This window comes from Gorilla gorilla, chromosome X, assembly GCF_029281585.2.
Source record: "Gorilla gorilla gorilla isolate KB3781 chromosome X, NHGRI_mGorGor1-v2.1_pri, whole genome shotgun sequence".
Taxonomy (NCBI): Eukaryota; Metazoa; Chordata; class Mammalia; order Primates; family Hominidae; genus Gorilla; species Gorilla gorilla.
Window position 1 is genome coordinate 81,745,426 of NC_073247.2, and position 14,066 is coordinate 81,759,491.

At 34.4% G+C, this 14,066-nt stretch overlaps 1 protein-coding gene and 1 pseudogene across 4 annotated transcripts in view; one reads left to right on the forward strand and one right to left on the reverse strand.

Annotated features, from left to right (window-relative positions):
- The window catches only part of EDA (ectodysplasin A), a 427,402-nt gene that overhangs the window by 321,354 nt on the left and 91,982 nt on the right, over positions 1–14,066 (forward strand). The window lies entirely within an intron of this gene.
- LOC101153632 (CCR4-NOT transcription complex subunit 7-like) lies at positions 8,092–9,006 on the reverse strand (annotated as a pseudogene).

The following is a 14,066-nucleotide window of genomic DNA, read 5'->3' on the forward strand; positions in this document are numbered from 1 at the left end:
GTTGTAACAGAATTTGACCTTTATTGGCAAGAAATAATGTAAAACATTTCTAATCAATTCTCAAGCATGATATGGCAGCACTTTCCACACAACTAGGTACCAGCTGATAAGAGATGAGATCTCTGATTACTATTTCAGCAGTTACCATTAGTACAAGTAAAAATAAATATTGTGACTGGCAAGTGCTCAAGGATTTTAGTACTAACATAATTATTTATTGCTTAGAACTTGGCTCTGCATGGTCCAAGTTCAATGTCAATTTAAGACCCCAGCAAGATACTGTACAGCTGACTTCATTTGCCAAATAAATTTGAAAACTTTTTTAAAGCTATTAAAAGCATTCTTGCTGTTTTTTGGCAGTGCTAGGTAGAACTTGGCTCATCATGGAGCTGGGATAATCACAGAGTGAGCGAATGATAATTTAGGTCCTTAGGCAAACATACAAGCTTTGAAGCCTGGGTATTTCTAATTGCATGCCTAGTGCCTGATTGACATGATTCTGAGGTTAAACAACTACCCTGAGAAGCTGCTCCTAGTTACCGATTGTTTACCAGTGACCTTCCACTCCTACACATAGAATTGTGTGGTCTGCCAAAGTCCAGGATGAATCTTCCTGGAGTGTAGATTCTGCTCAGGGTTAACAGAAAACACTTCACTTCATTCTATTTGTGTGTGTGTGTTTGTGTGTGTGTGTGTGTGTGTGTGATGTATAATGCAAAATTCTTCTAAAATGGGAGACTTCAAAGAAATGTTAGGACTTAAGCCTGTCCCTCCCACTCCTGCCATGGGGAGACGGCATTTGGAAGTGTGGAGAATCTTAAAAACACTGCTCTAAGTTATGGCCACTTTTCTGGAATGCTCTTATCTCTCACCTCTGCCCAGAAGTATCCTGCTTATTTTTCAAAAGTCATTGTCCCCATCTTCTGTACCCCAAGCAGAGTTAACACTTCTCTGCGGCTCCGTAGACTTTCCTTTATGAACCTCATATGGCATTCATCCCATTGGTGTGATTACCTGTTTGTCTTCTCACTAGGTAGATGGTGAGCCTCAGAAGAACAAGGTCTACAGGTTCTTTATATCCTCAGTGCCTTGCACTGTATTTGACTAGAGCAAGTAACTAGCAAACAGTGAATAGTGAATAGGTAGATGGATGATAGAACAGACAGGAAAATGTCCATTGATATGTCCACCCACGTGAATAAGATTCTGAGCTCCTCTCCTAATATTCTAGTTTAGGCCTCTGAATATAGAAATGGGTGTTCACTGGGCTGTTTTCAACTTGCATGTCAGTTATACCCTTACTTTTAATGGGGAAATATCAATGTAATTCATTCTATTAAGGCTCAGGAAGAAAAATCATATGATCATATCAATTAATGCAAACAAAGTATTTAATAAAATCCAATACCAATTCATGATTTAAAAAAAAAAGAAACTCCCAACCAACTAGGAGTAGAGGGGAACATCCACAAATTGATAAAGGACATCTACAAAAGTTCTACAGGTAACATCATACTTTATGGTGAAAGACTAAATGCTTTTCTTCTAAAATCAGGAACAAGATTAAGATGTCTGCTCTCATCATTTCCAGTCAACATTGTTCTGGAGGTTGTAGCCAGTGAAATAAGGAAGCAATAAATAAGAGGCAACCAATTTAGAAAGGAAATAAAACTGTCTTTATACACAGACGACATGATTATCTTTGTAAAAAGTTGTAAGAAATCCACAAAACAACTACCAGAACTAGTAAGTGAATACAGCAAGTTCACAGGATACAGGGTCATTATTAAAAATCAATTCTATTCCTATATACTAGGAATAAACAATCAGAAATTGAAAATTTTAAGAATACCATTCTTAATAGCATCAAAAATATGAAATATTAAGATGTCAGTTTTCCCAAAATTGATCTATAGATTCAATGCAATTTAAATTTTTTATAGGAACTGATAAGCTGATCTGAAAATTTATGTGGAAAGTCTGAGTACCTAGAATATCCTAAACAACTTTGAAAAAAGAACAAAGTTGGAGGACCTATGCTACCTGATTTCAAGGCTTATTAGAAAGCTACAGTACATAGTGTTTTTAATATAGACGGTAGATCTGGTTGCAGAATAGTGAGCCAAGAAATAAACCCACACATATATGGTCAAATGATCTGCAACAAAAGTGTGAAGCAATTCAATGGAAAAATTATATTTAAAAGACAAAATACAGCATGGAAGAAAATATTTGCAAATCACTTATCTGATAAAGAACTGTTATCAAGAATATATAATAATCTTTTTAAAAATCAATAATAAAAAACACACAACTCAATACTTTTAAATGGAAGAAAGAGAGTCAGGGACAATGGTGGATATCTGTAATCCCAACTACTTGGGAGGCTGAGGTAACAAGATCACTTGAGCCCAGTTTGAAACCAGCCTGGGCAACATAGCCAGATCTTGTCTCTAAAAACAAATAAACAAAAAATTTAAATGGGTGAAGTATTTGAAAAGACACTTCACTAAAGAAGATATATGAAAAGATCCTCAACATCATTAGCCATCAGAGAAATGCAAATTAAAGCCATAATGAGAGACTACTACATACCTATTAGAATGATTAAACTTAAAAAGACTGACCATACCAAGTTTTGATGAGGATATGAGAACCTGAAACTCTCATACACACTGCTGGTGGGAATGTAAAATGGTACATCCACTTTAGGAAATAGTTTGGCAGTTTCTTATAACATGTACTTACCACATAGTATATGTTACCCAACAATTCTACTCCAAGGTATTTCCTAAGAGAAATAAAAGCGTATGTCCACACAAAGACTTGCACACCAATGTCCGTAACAGTTTTATTTGTAGTAACTAAAAACTGGAAACAAATCATTTTTTCCCTCAACAGATAGTGGATAAACAAACTCTGTTACATCCATGCAACAGAATACTACTTATCAATGAAAAGGAATGAACTGATACATATTATAACGTTAGAATCTCAAACTAATTATGCTGAGAGAAAGAAGCCAGACAAAGTATCTTGTGTGATGCTATTTACATAAAATTCTAGAAAATGAAAACTGATCTATAGTGGCAAAAAGCAGATCAGTCGTTACCTGGAAATGCAGAGGGCATCAGAGACTGGGCTGAGTGGGAAGGGATTACAAAGGAGCATGAGGAAACTTTTGGGGGTGATGGATATCCTTGTTATTTTGATTGTGATGATGGTTTCACAGGTGTACATAGATGTACATACATATGTAAAAACTTAAATATGTACAGTTTGTTGTATGTCTATAAAGCCGTAAAAATGATCTCTGTGGCTGAAAATGAAGCTGGTTATAACTTAATCTGGAGTGTGTGTCAGGTATCAGTGGGTTATAAGAGAAAGGATATAGATAGGCTTTGAGGCTGGAGTTAAAGAGGCAGGTTAAATAATAGAGATGGGCTATTCTTTAGTTGGCTTCTTGCCAGAACGCTTTTTCAGATAAAGGTTCTGAGAGACTGATTTAAATTTAGTAATGGCAAAGGAAGATTTCTGTTCCAAGGTTACTAATTGGTTTTTAAATTGCCATATGATTATTTTTATATCTTATGAGTAATACATGCACATAGTTTTTAAAAATATGAACTAAGTACCTAAAAGTTTATAATGCAGGCAATGTTTCACTGTTCCAACCCTCCGAATCCTAATCCTCTGAGATTACCTTTCACTCTATTAACTGTTTCTGTTTAGTTCTTCTATTGACTGCTTCCATATATACTGCTATTTCTTAATTCATCTATTTTAGGCTTTATTAACTTTGTAATTTAATAAATGAGGCTATAACTCACTTATACTATCTCTTGTCCCAATTTAGTTATGATGCTTTTTAGTTCCTCTTTTTTTTTTTGAGGAATATACTTAGACCTTTATTTCTTGTTTCGTAAACTACAGACAGTATCTCTTAGTTCTTTGTAAAAACTAAGAGTTTGTAAAAAGAGGCTATCAGTTCCCTTTATCTCTCTCCCCTACCTACCAATTCTAGTCATTTGTACTTTTACTTTTTACATTGCCAAGAGTGGTAATGTTTATGTTTTGCTCTACATTTATAATTAACTATCTCTATAATTAAATATCCTGTGCTTTTATATATTGGTTATTTCCAGAAGTTGAAAATCAATATACAGTGTTTGTATTATTGTTAATTATTTAAAATTTTTCTCTCTTCTGTCAAGTGTTGATAGTATTACATTTCTTAATTTGTAAAACTTGTTTTTTTCTGGATTTTCTAATTACCTTTATTTTTTCTTGCATCGTCTGCTACATTCATAAGTTTCTCTAATTTCTTAAAGATGGATAGGCCTGGCGTGGTGGCTCACGCCTATAATCCCAGCACTGTGGGAGGCCGAGGCGGGCAGATCATGAGGTCAGGAGTTCGAGACCAGCCTGGCCAACATGGTGAAACACCGTCTCTACTAAAAATACAAAAAATTAGCTGGGCGTGGTGGTGCCTGTAATCCCAGATACTCAGGAGGCTGAGGCAGGAGAATCGCTTGAACCCGGGAGGCAGAGGTTGCAGTGAGCTGAAATTGTACCACTGCATTCCAGCCCAGCCGACAGTGAGAGAGACCATCTCAAAAAAAAAAAAAATGGATAAAATGGTGAATCCTTTTCCCTGTCTTTTTCTTGATGCCTCTCTCTTGGAGCCCCCCTTCCTTCCATTCAGACTAAGTGTTCCTTAGGCCTCTACTGTACGGCTGGGACTTACTTTTATTAGTCTTTGCAATATTAAAATGTCATGTTTTTGTTATCAGACTCAACTGATAGTTGGTTAGGACAAAATTATAGGTTTGAAATAATTTTCTGTCATAATTTTGAAGGCATTCCTCCATTGTTCTCTCTAAGAGCCAGCGTTGCTGATGAGATGACCAAGCCATTCCAATTCTTGTTCCCTTAACTATTAATGTTTTTCCTCTCTGGGAGCTTTTAGGATCTTTTCTATATCTTTGCTGTTCTGAAATTTCATAATGTGTGTAGGGGTTGAGCAAAATGGTTTAGTACCCCAGATATAAGGCCTGCAACTCAATAAGCCCCAACTATGTAAATAGAGCCATTATACTGGGGGACCTCTAAATTCCAGATAGTAGAGGTCTTTGTTTTACAGCATTAATGCCCACATTAGTTACCTCAATTCTTCTTAGACAATTTATTCAATCTCTTTAGAGAAGAACCTTCTGATTTTTTTCTTTGCCTTGGGAATCAATGCCTGAATACTAGCAGTTCTATATGCAGTGGAGGAAAATTATTAATATACAGATTTTCAATGAATTTCTCATATTTCATTTTCACCCTCTGCCTTACTTGGCATTTCCAATTTTCAAACTTTTCTGTGATCCTACAGGGCAGACCAACATCCTCCCAAGCTGTAAGCCCCCTCTGTCATTTTATCTGCCAGTCTTTATCATCCAGCATCCTATTCAATGTCTGTCTATCAGAAATGTATTGGGATCTCTTTTCTGCTGACTCCCTCTACTATTGTCTTCATTATATCTTTTTTATTGTTTAATGTCATTGTTAAATTTTTTTATTTTTAATTTTTGTGAGTACATAGTAGGTATATATATATTTATGGGTTACATGAGATATTTTGATACAGGCACACAATGTGTAATAATCACAACAAGGTAAATGCAGTAACCATCACTTCAAGCATTTATCCCTTCTTTGTATTGCAAACAATCCAATTATACTCTTAGTTTTTTAAAATGTACAATATTTTAAAACATACAATATTAAAATGTACAATAAGTGACTGTACAATAAGTGACTATAGTCACCTTGTTATGCTATCAAATACTAGATTTTATTCATTCTATCTAACTATATTTTTTACCCTTTAATAATCCCTACTCCCCCACCCATTACTACCCTTCCCAGCCTCTGATAACCATCATTCTACTCTACATCCCCACGAGTTCAGTTGTCTTTATTGTTTAGCTCCCACAAATGTGTGAGAATATATGAAGTTTGTCTGACTTCTTTCAATTAACGTCACGACCTCCATTTCCCTCCATGTTGTTGCAAATGACAGTATCTCATTCTTTTTATGGATAAATAGTACTGCATTGTGTATGTGTACCATATCTTCTTTATCCATTCATCTGTTGATAGATACTTAGGTTGCTTCCAAATCTTGGCTATTGTGAATAGTGGCACAATAAACATGGGAGTGCAGATATCTCTTTGATATACTGATGTCCTTTCTTTTGAGTATATACCTAGCAGTAGGATTGCTGGATCATATATGGTAGTTCTATTTTTAGTTTTTTGAGGAACCTCCAAACTGTTCTCCACAGTGATTATAATAATTTACATTCCCACCAACAGTGTACAAGGGTTCCCTATTCTCCACATCCTCATCAGCATGTGTTATTGCCCGTCTTTTTTTTATAAGAAAACATTTTTGAAGCCTTTATTTACAAAAGCTTTAAAAACAAGTAATACCCTCTGTTTTGAAAATAATGTTTTGTTTCAAAAGGACCGCCCAGTTACAGCACTGTAATATCATGAGTAAAGAATGTACAAGGGAGACAAGCCAATGTGACTAACATTTGGAGATTTGCTAATATTATTGATTGAAGTATAGGTAATACACATTATAACTTGTAGTCAATCATTTCAGGGTAGAGTTAATGATTACCGAAAAGTCTTCCTACATCCTACACATGCTCTGGTCTGGTCACATATTCTGCATGGCTAAATATTTCACAGTCTCTTTTGTCAATATATGTAAAATAGATTGCAAAGATATACACAAAAAAAAACAAGCATTACACTCCTCAGGTAATTTTATTAGCTCTCTCTCTATATATGACAATATATATATATATTCTCATATATTCTCAAGCATCAAAATGTTATACTTGATTGAAGATTTGTTTCAGAAAATATTTTATCCTTTATTTATGTACTCATATATATATGAGTACATTATATATATTATATATATACATTTATATATGGATTTTGTTTTGTACCAAATCTCTCCATTATTTACCTTTGTAGCAACTAGGAAAGCACAATTTTTGACTTCTAATTTAATTTGGTACAAAATATACCTAAAGACTTGTTATCTTTGGATTTAAAAAAAATCAATTTGTATAACCAACAAATCAAAAGCATCATAAGTATGGCTACAAAATTAAAAAAACAAGGGTAAACAGTGATGGAATAAAAATAAGCAGATCAAGGGAAGTGTGCTGTCATAAAGTAACTGTAGCTTCAACATCTTGAGTACCAGTTTCCTGGCAGATACTAAATATTCAATCACAAGGGATTTTTCCTGAAGGGGGTAAGACTGGTTTGAAAAGTCTTCAGTCACAGAGCAGCCTACACATGCCAATTAAAAACTGACAGACACTAGATGTGCTTGGAAGGTTAAACATTACATACAGAAACAGCAGTTACTAAGCTCCTCAGTAGTTTCTTGTCTTTTTTTTAGTTTCACTGAATTGACAGTTTGCACAATAAATGTGCTACATTCTGTGGGTCAAAACCGAGTAAATGCTGTGTAAAGTTGGCAGATGGTCATTTTTCCAGCTAAGATCAAGTAAAAACAACATTTCTGATAAAACAGAGGTTTTGAGTTAGAATCACTCTCCAAAGTACAAAACTGATGGTCCACAATCTCAAATAGCTAAAACTCCTGCAGAATGGAAGGGAGAGACATGAAACAGAGAAATAAATTACAGTCAGTGCTAGTTAATTTAGCAAAAGGGAAAAATAAACCAAACTCCCAAGTAGGTAAAGTTTATCAAAATATTCAGTGATGTAGCTTTCTCCACTCTGTCACACACGCTTGCTAACAAGTATATTAAATTAAGGCCAAATTTAACCTGAATGTGTTTTTTTGTTGTTGTTGTTTGTTTGTTCTTTTGTGGGTTTTTTTGTTTTCTTTTTTTAATCTGAGATAGGAACGATCATACTTAGTACTGAAAGGCAGACAATAAAATGGGCCATGAAAGGGGGGGGGGAAGGGATTGTCTGTTGTTCAAAGGATTCAACCAGAGATAAAACCTATATACAAGCATGTGTGTAGCTCAAAATAAAATAAAAATAAAATGACTATTTCATGTCATGACTGCTTGTTGGCTTCTTCTTCATATGCATTCCCTGTGCCATTCTGTACATAGGATGAACCAGAACCAAGGCCATACAAATGACCACAATATTTGGCATCATCAGTATGATCTTCAAAGAACATTCCTCTCATTTTGAAAAAGGCCATTCCTGTGAGCAATGAATTAGATCCTGCCTGATGTTGTGGTCCTATCTATGCCAGCTCTAACTGTTCTGCCACCTCCTGTAATCCATCTTTGAGATGTTTGCAGCTCTTCATGAGGTAATTCACATCATAAATGACAGGTAAAAACAATCGAAGGATCTCAAAGAAGTCAAGTTCTTCTTCAGGCAAGTTAGAGTTGGTCAGCATTTTGATTAAATAGCCAAAGTTGTAACTGCTGTGAAATGACAACCATTTGACCCCTTCACAGAGGACCACTCCTGAAGTCATAAGAAGTTCTGCAAAGTACTGGGTCTCAATTCCTTCTTCATCATGTTTTTTAAACTGGATACCAGATGTTGTTAGTAGCTCTATAGAGTTCTGGGCATATATGTCCTCTGTCAAATTAAATTTAAAATTAAACTGCCAAGTTGAAGTTCCTGGAGGGTATTCTCCTTGCTCATTTATAAATGTCAGTCCTAGTTGAATTATCTTTAACAAGTCTACATTACACCACAATAGTTGGTATTGATAGTCAGCATTGCTCCTGAATTCTCCAGTGGGTCTTGCAACCACACCTGGAAACTCGGTGTCCATAGCAACGTAATTATATTTTCGGATAACTTGACGAATTTTCTTCATCTCTTCATCCACGTTGCAAGCCCAAACTTCACAAATTCTTTGGCTATGATGTACAGTTGCTGCTGGCATAGTGAGGGCACAAGGGAGTCTAGATGCCAAGCATCAAAATGTTATATATACTTGATTGAAGATTTGTTTCAGAGAATATTTTATCCTTTATTTATGTACTTGTGTCACTGAGCTCTCACTCCTCCTCCTCCCCCTGGCCGTAGAGACAGCACCCGGCGGCGGTGGCAGTGGCGGGTGCCCCATAGACACCTCACGCCCAGCAAGGGGGAAAGACGAGCAGGATCTGCACCACACCGTGCTGCGCCGTCACTTTTCGCACCGCCTGTCTTTTGAATAAAAGTTAAAATGGATAAAGGCCATTTTCACTGGGGTGAGATGATATCTCATTGTAGTTTCGATTTGCATTTCTCTGATGATAGATGATGTTGAGTACCTTTTAATATGCTTCTTTGCCATTTGTATGTCTTCTTTTGAGAAATGTCTATTCAGATCTTCTGCTCATTTTAAAATCGAATTATTAGATTTTTTTTCCTATGGAGTGGTTTGAGCTCCTTATATATTCTGGTTATTAATCTCTGTCAGATGAGTACTTTGCAAATATTTTCTCCCATTCTGTGGATTATCTCTTAACTTTGTGGATTGTTTCCTTTGCTATGTAGAAGTTTTTAATTTGATATGCTCCCATTTGTCCATTTTTACTTTGGTTGCCTGTGCTTGTGGGATATTAAATTTTTGCCCAGTCCAATTTCCTGGAGTTCCCTCAATTTTTTTCTATTAGTGTCATAGTTTGAGGTCCTAGATTTAAGTCTTTAATCCATTTTAATTTTATCTTTGTTTACAGTGAGAGATAGGAGTCTAGTTTCATTCTTTTGCAAATGGATATCCAGTTTTCCCAGCACCATTTACTGAAGAGACTGTCTTTTCCAAATGTATGTTCTTGGAACCTTTATCAAACATGAGTTCACTGTAGATGTATGGATTTATTCCAGGGTTCTGTATTCTGTTCCATAGTCTATGTGTCTCTTTTAATGCTAGTACCATGCTGTTTGGGTTGCTATAGCTCTGTATTACAATTTGAAGTCAGGTGATGTGATTCTTCCAGTTTTGTTCTTTTTGCTCAGGATAGCTTTGGCTATTCTGGGTCTTTTGTGGTTCCATATACATTTTAGAATTTTTTTTATTTCCATGAAGAATGTCATTGATATTTTGATAGGGATTGCATTGAATCAGTAGATAGCTTGGGGTACTATGAATATTTAACAATATTGATTTTTCTAATCCATGAACATGGACTATCTTTTTCCATTTTTTGTGTGTCCTCTTCAATTTCTTACGTCAATGTTTTATAGTTTTCAATGTAGAGATATTTCACTTCTTTGGTTAAGTTTATTCCTAGGTATTTTATTTTATTTGTGGCTATTTTAATGGGATTACTTTCTTAATTTCTTTTTCAGATTGTTTGCTGCTGACATATAGAAATGCTGTGTTGATTTTTTTTTATCCTGAAATGTTACTGAACTTGTTTATCAGTTCTAATTGTTTTTTTGGTGGAGTCTTTGGTTTTTTCCACATATAAGATCATTTCATCTGCAAATAAAGATAATTCAACTTTGTCCTTTCCAGTTTGGATGCCCTTTATATCTTTCTCTCATCCAATTGCTCTAGCCAGGACTTCCAGTACTGTCTTGAATAACAGTGGTGAAAGTGGGCATCTTTGTCTTATTCCAGATCTTGGAGAAAAGGCTTCCAGTTTTTCCCTATTGAGTATGATACTAACTGTGGGTCTGTTATATATGGCTTTTATTGTATTGAGGTATGTTCCTTCTATACCCAGTTTGTTGAGGGTTTTTATCATGAACAGATGTTGAATTTTATCAAACTCTTTTTTCAGCATCAATTGAAATGATCATATCATTTTTGTCCTTCGTTCTGTTGATATGATGTATCACATTGATTGACTTGCATATGTTGAACCATCCTTGCATTCCTGGGATAAATCCCACTTGGTCACAGTGAGTGATCTTTTTAATGTGTCGTTGAATTCAGTTTGCTAGTATTTTGTTGAGGATTTTTGTATCAATGTTTATCAGGGATATTGGCTTGTAGTTTTCTTTTTTTGATGTGTTTTTGTCTGGTTTTGGTATCAGGGTAATACTGGCCTTATAGAATGAGTTTGGAAGTACTCCCTCATTCTCTATTTTTTGGAATAGTTTGAGTAGGATTGATATTAGTTCTTTTTTAAATGTTTGATAAAATTCAGCAGTGAAGCAATTGGGTCCCAGGCTTTTCTTTGCTGAGAGATGTTTTATTACAACTTCAATCTCATTATTTGTTATTAGTCTGTTCAGGTGATGGATTTCATCATGGTTCAATCTTGGTAGGTTGTATGTGTCTAGGAATTTACCAGTTTCTTCTAGATTTTTCAATTTATTGGCATACAGTTGCTCATAATAGCCTATAATGATCTTTTGTATTTCTTCAGTGTCAGTTATAATGTCTCCTTTTTCATCTCTAATTTTATTACTTTAGGTCTTCTCTCTTTTTTGTAGTTAGTTGGGCTAAAGGTTTGTTGATTTTTTTTATCTTTTGATAAAAAAACTTTTCATTTTATTGATCTTTTGTATTTTTATTTCAAATTTCTACTCTGATCATTATTATTTCTTTTCTTCTACTAATTTTGAGTTTGCTTCAGTCTTGCATTTCTGTTTCTTTTTTAACTTTTGTGAGTACATAGTAGGTGTATATATTTGTGAGTTACAGGAGGTATTTTGATACAGGCATGCAGTGCATAATAATCACATCATGATAAATGAGGTATCCGTTTCCTCAAACATTTATCCCTTGTGTTACAAATAATACAATTATACTATTTTAGTTAATTTTCAATGTACAATTAAATGCAATTCTAATTCTTTAAGATACATCATTAGGTTGTTCATTTGAAATTTTTCTAGTTTTTTATTGTAGGTGCTTATTGTTATAAACTTTCCTCTTAGTACTGCTTTCACTGTATCCCATAGGTTTTTGTATGTTGTGTTTCCATTTTCATTTGCTTCAAGAAATTTTTTAATTTCCTTCTTAATTTCTTCATTGGCCCACTGGTCATTCAGGAGTATATTGTTTAATTTCCACGTGTTTGTATAATGTCCAAAATTCCTCATTATTGATTTCTAGTTTTATTCCATCATGGTCAGGGAAGATACTTGATATTATTTCAAGTTTTTGAATGTTTTAAGACTTCTCTTGTGGCCTAACATATGATCTATCCTTGAGAATGATCCATGTGCTGAGAAGAAGAATATGTACTTTGCAACCCTTGGATGAAATGTTATGTGAATATCCATTAGGTCCATTTGGTCTATAGTGCAGATTAAGTCTGATGCTTCTTTGTTCATTTTCTGTCTGGATGATGTATCCAATGCTGAAAGTGAAGTGTTGAAGTCTCCATCTATTATTGTGTTGGGGTCCATCTCTCTCTTTAACTCTAATAATATTTGTTTTATATATCTGGGTCTTCCAGTGTTGGGTGCATATATATATATTTAAAATTGTTATATCCTCTTGTTGAATATAATGACCTTCTTTGTCTCTTTTATAGCTTTTGTCTTGAAATATATTTTGTCTGATATAAGTATAGCTATTCCTGCTAATTTTTTTGTTTCCATTAGCATGGAATATCTTTTCCCATCCCTTTATTTTCAGTCTATGTTTGTCTTTATACGTGAAGTGCATTTCTTGTAGGCAACAGATCATTGGGTCTTGATTTTTTATCCACTTAGCCACTCTATGTTTTTTGATTGAAGAGTTTAGTCCATTTACACTCAATGTTATTATTGATAAGTAAAGATTTGCTCCTGCCATTTTATTACTTGTTTTATATTTTTGTGGTCTTCTCTTCCTTCTTTCCTTTCTTCCTGTCTTCCTTCTAGGGAAGGTGATTTTCTCTGATGGTATGATTTAATTTCTTGATTTTGATTTTTTGTGTATCTGTTATACTTTTTTATTTAAGGTTACCACTATTGTTGCAAATAATATCTTATAACCATTTATTTTAAACTGATGGCAACTTAACAATGATTACATATACAAACAAACTAATAAGCAAAGAGAAAACGAATAGACACTCTACACTTTAACTTCATCCCCCCACTTTAAAACCTTCTTTTCTATTTATATCTTATTATATTGTCTATGTCTTGAAAAGTTGTCATAGTTATTATTTTTTGTTGGTTCTTCATTTAGTCTTTCTACTTAGGATAAGAGTTATTTACACATCAGAGTTACAATGTTATAATATTCTGTGTTTTCCTGTATACTTACTATTACCAGTGAGTTTCGTATGTGCAGGTGATTATTTATTACTTATTAATGTTCTTTTCTTTCTGATTGAAGTACTCCCTTTAGCATTTTTTGTAGGACAGGCCTGGTGTTGAAATCCCTCAGCTTTTGTTTGTCTGGGAAAGTCTTTATCTCTCCTTCATGTTTGAGGGATATTTTCACTGAATATACTATTCTAGGGTAAAAGGTGTTTTTTTTTCCTTCAGCACTTTAAATATGTCATGCCACTCTCTTCTAGCCTGTAGGGTTTCCACTGAGAAGTCTGCTGCCAGATGTATACAGCTCCATTGTTATGTTATTTGTTTCTTTTCTCTTGCTGCTTTCAGGATCCTTTCTTTATCCTTCGCCTTTAGGAGTTTGATAATTAAATGCTATGAGGTAGTCTTTTTTGGGTTAAATCTGCTTGGTATTCTATAACCTTCTTATACTTGAATATGGATACCTTTCTCCAAGTTTGGGATGTTCTCTGTTATCCCTTTGAAGAAAGTTTCTGCCCTGATCTCTCTCTATCTCTTCTTTAAGGCAAGTAACTCTTGTATTTGCCCTTTTGAGGCTATTTTCTAGATCTTATAGGCATGCTTCATTTTTTTGTATTCTTTTTTCTTTTGTCTCCTCTGACTGTGTATTTTCAAATAGCCTGTCTTCAGGCTTACTAATTTTTGCTTCTGCTTGATCAATTCTGCTAGTAAGAGACTCTGATGCATTCTTCAGTATGCCAATTGCATTTTTCAGCTCCAGAATTTCTTCTTTATTCTTTTGTTTCAATCTCTTTGTTAAATTTATCTGATAGGATTCTGAATTTCTTCTCTGTGTTAGC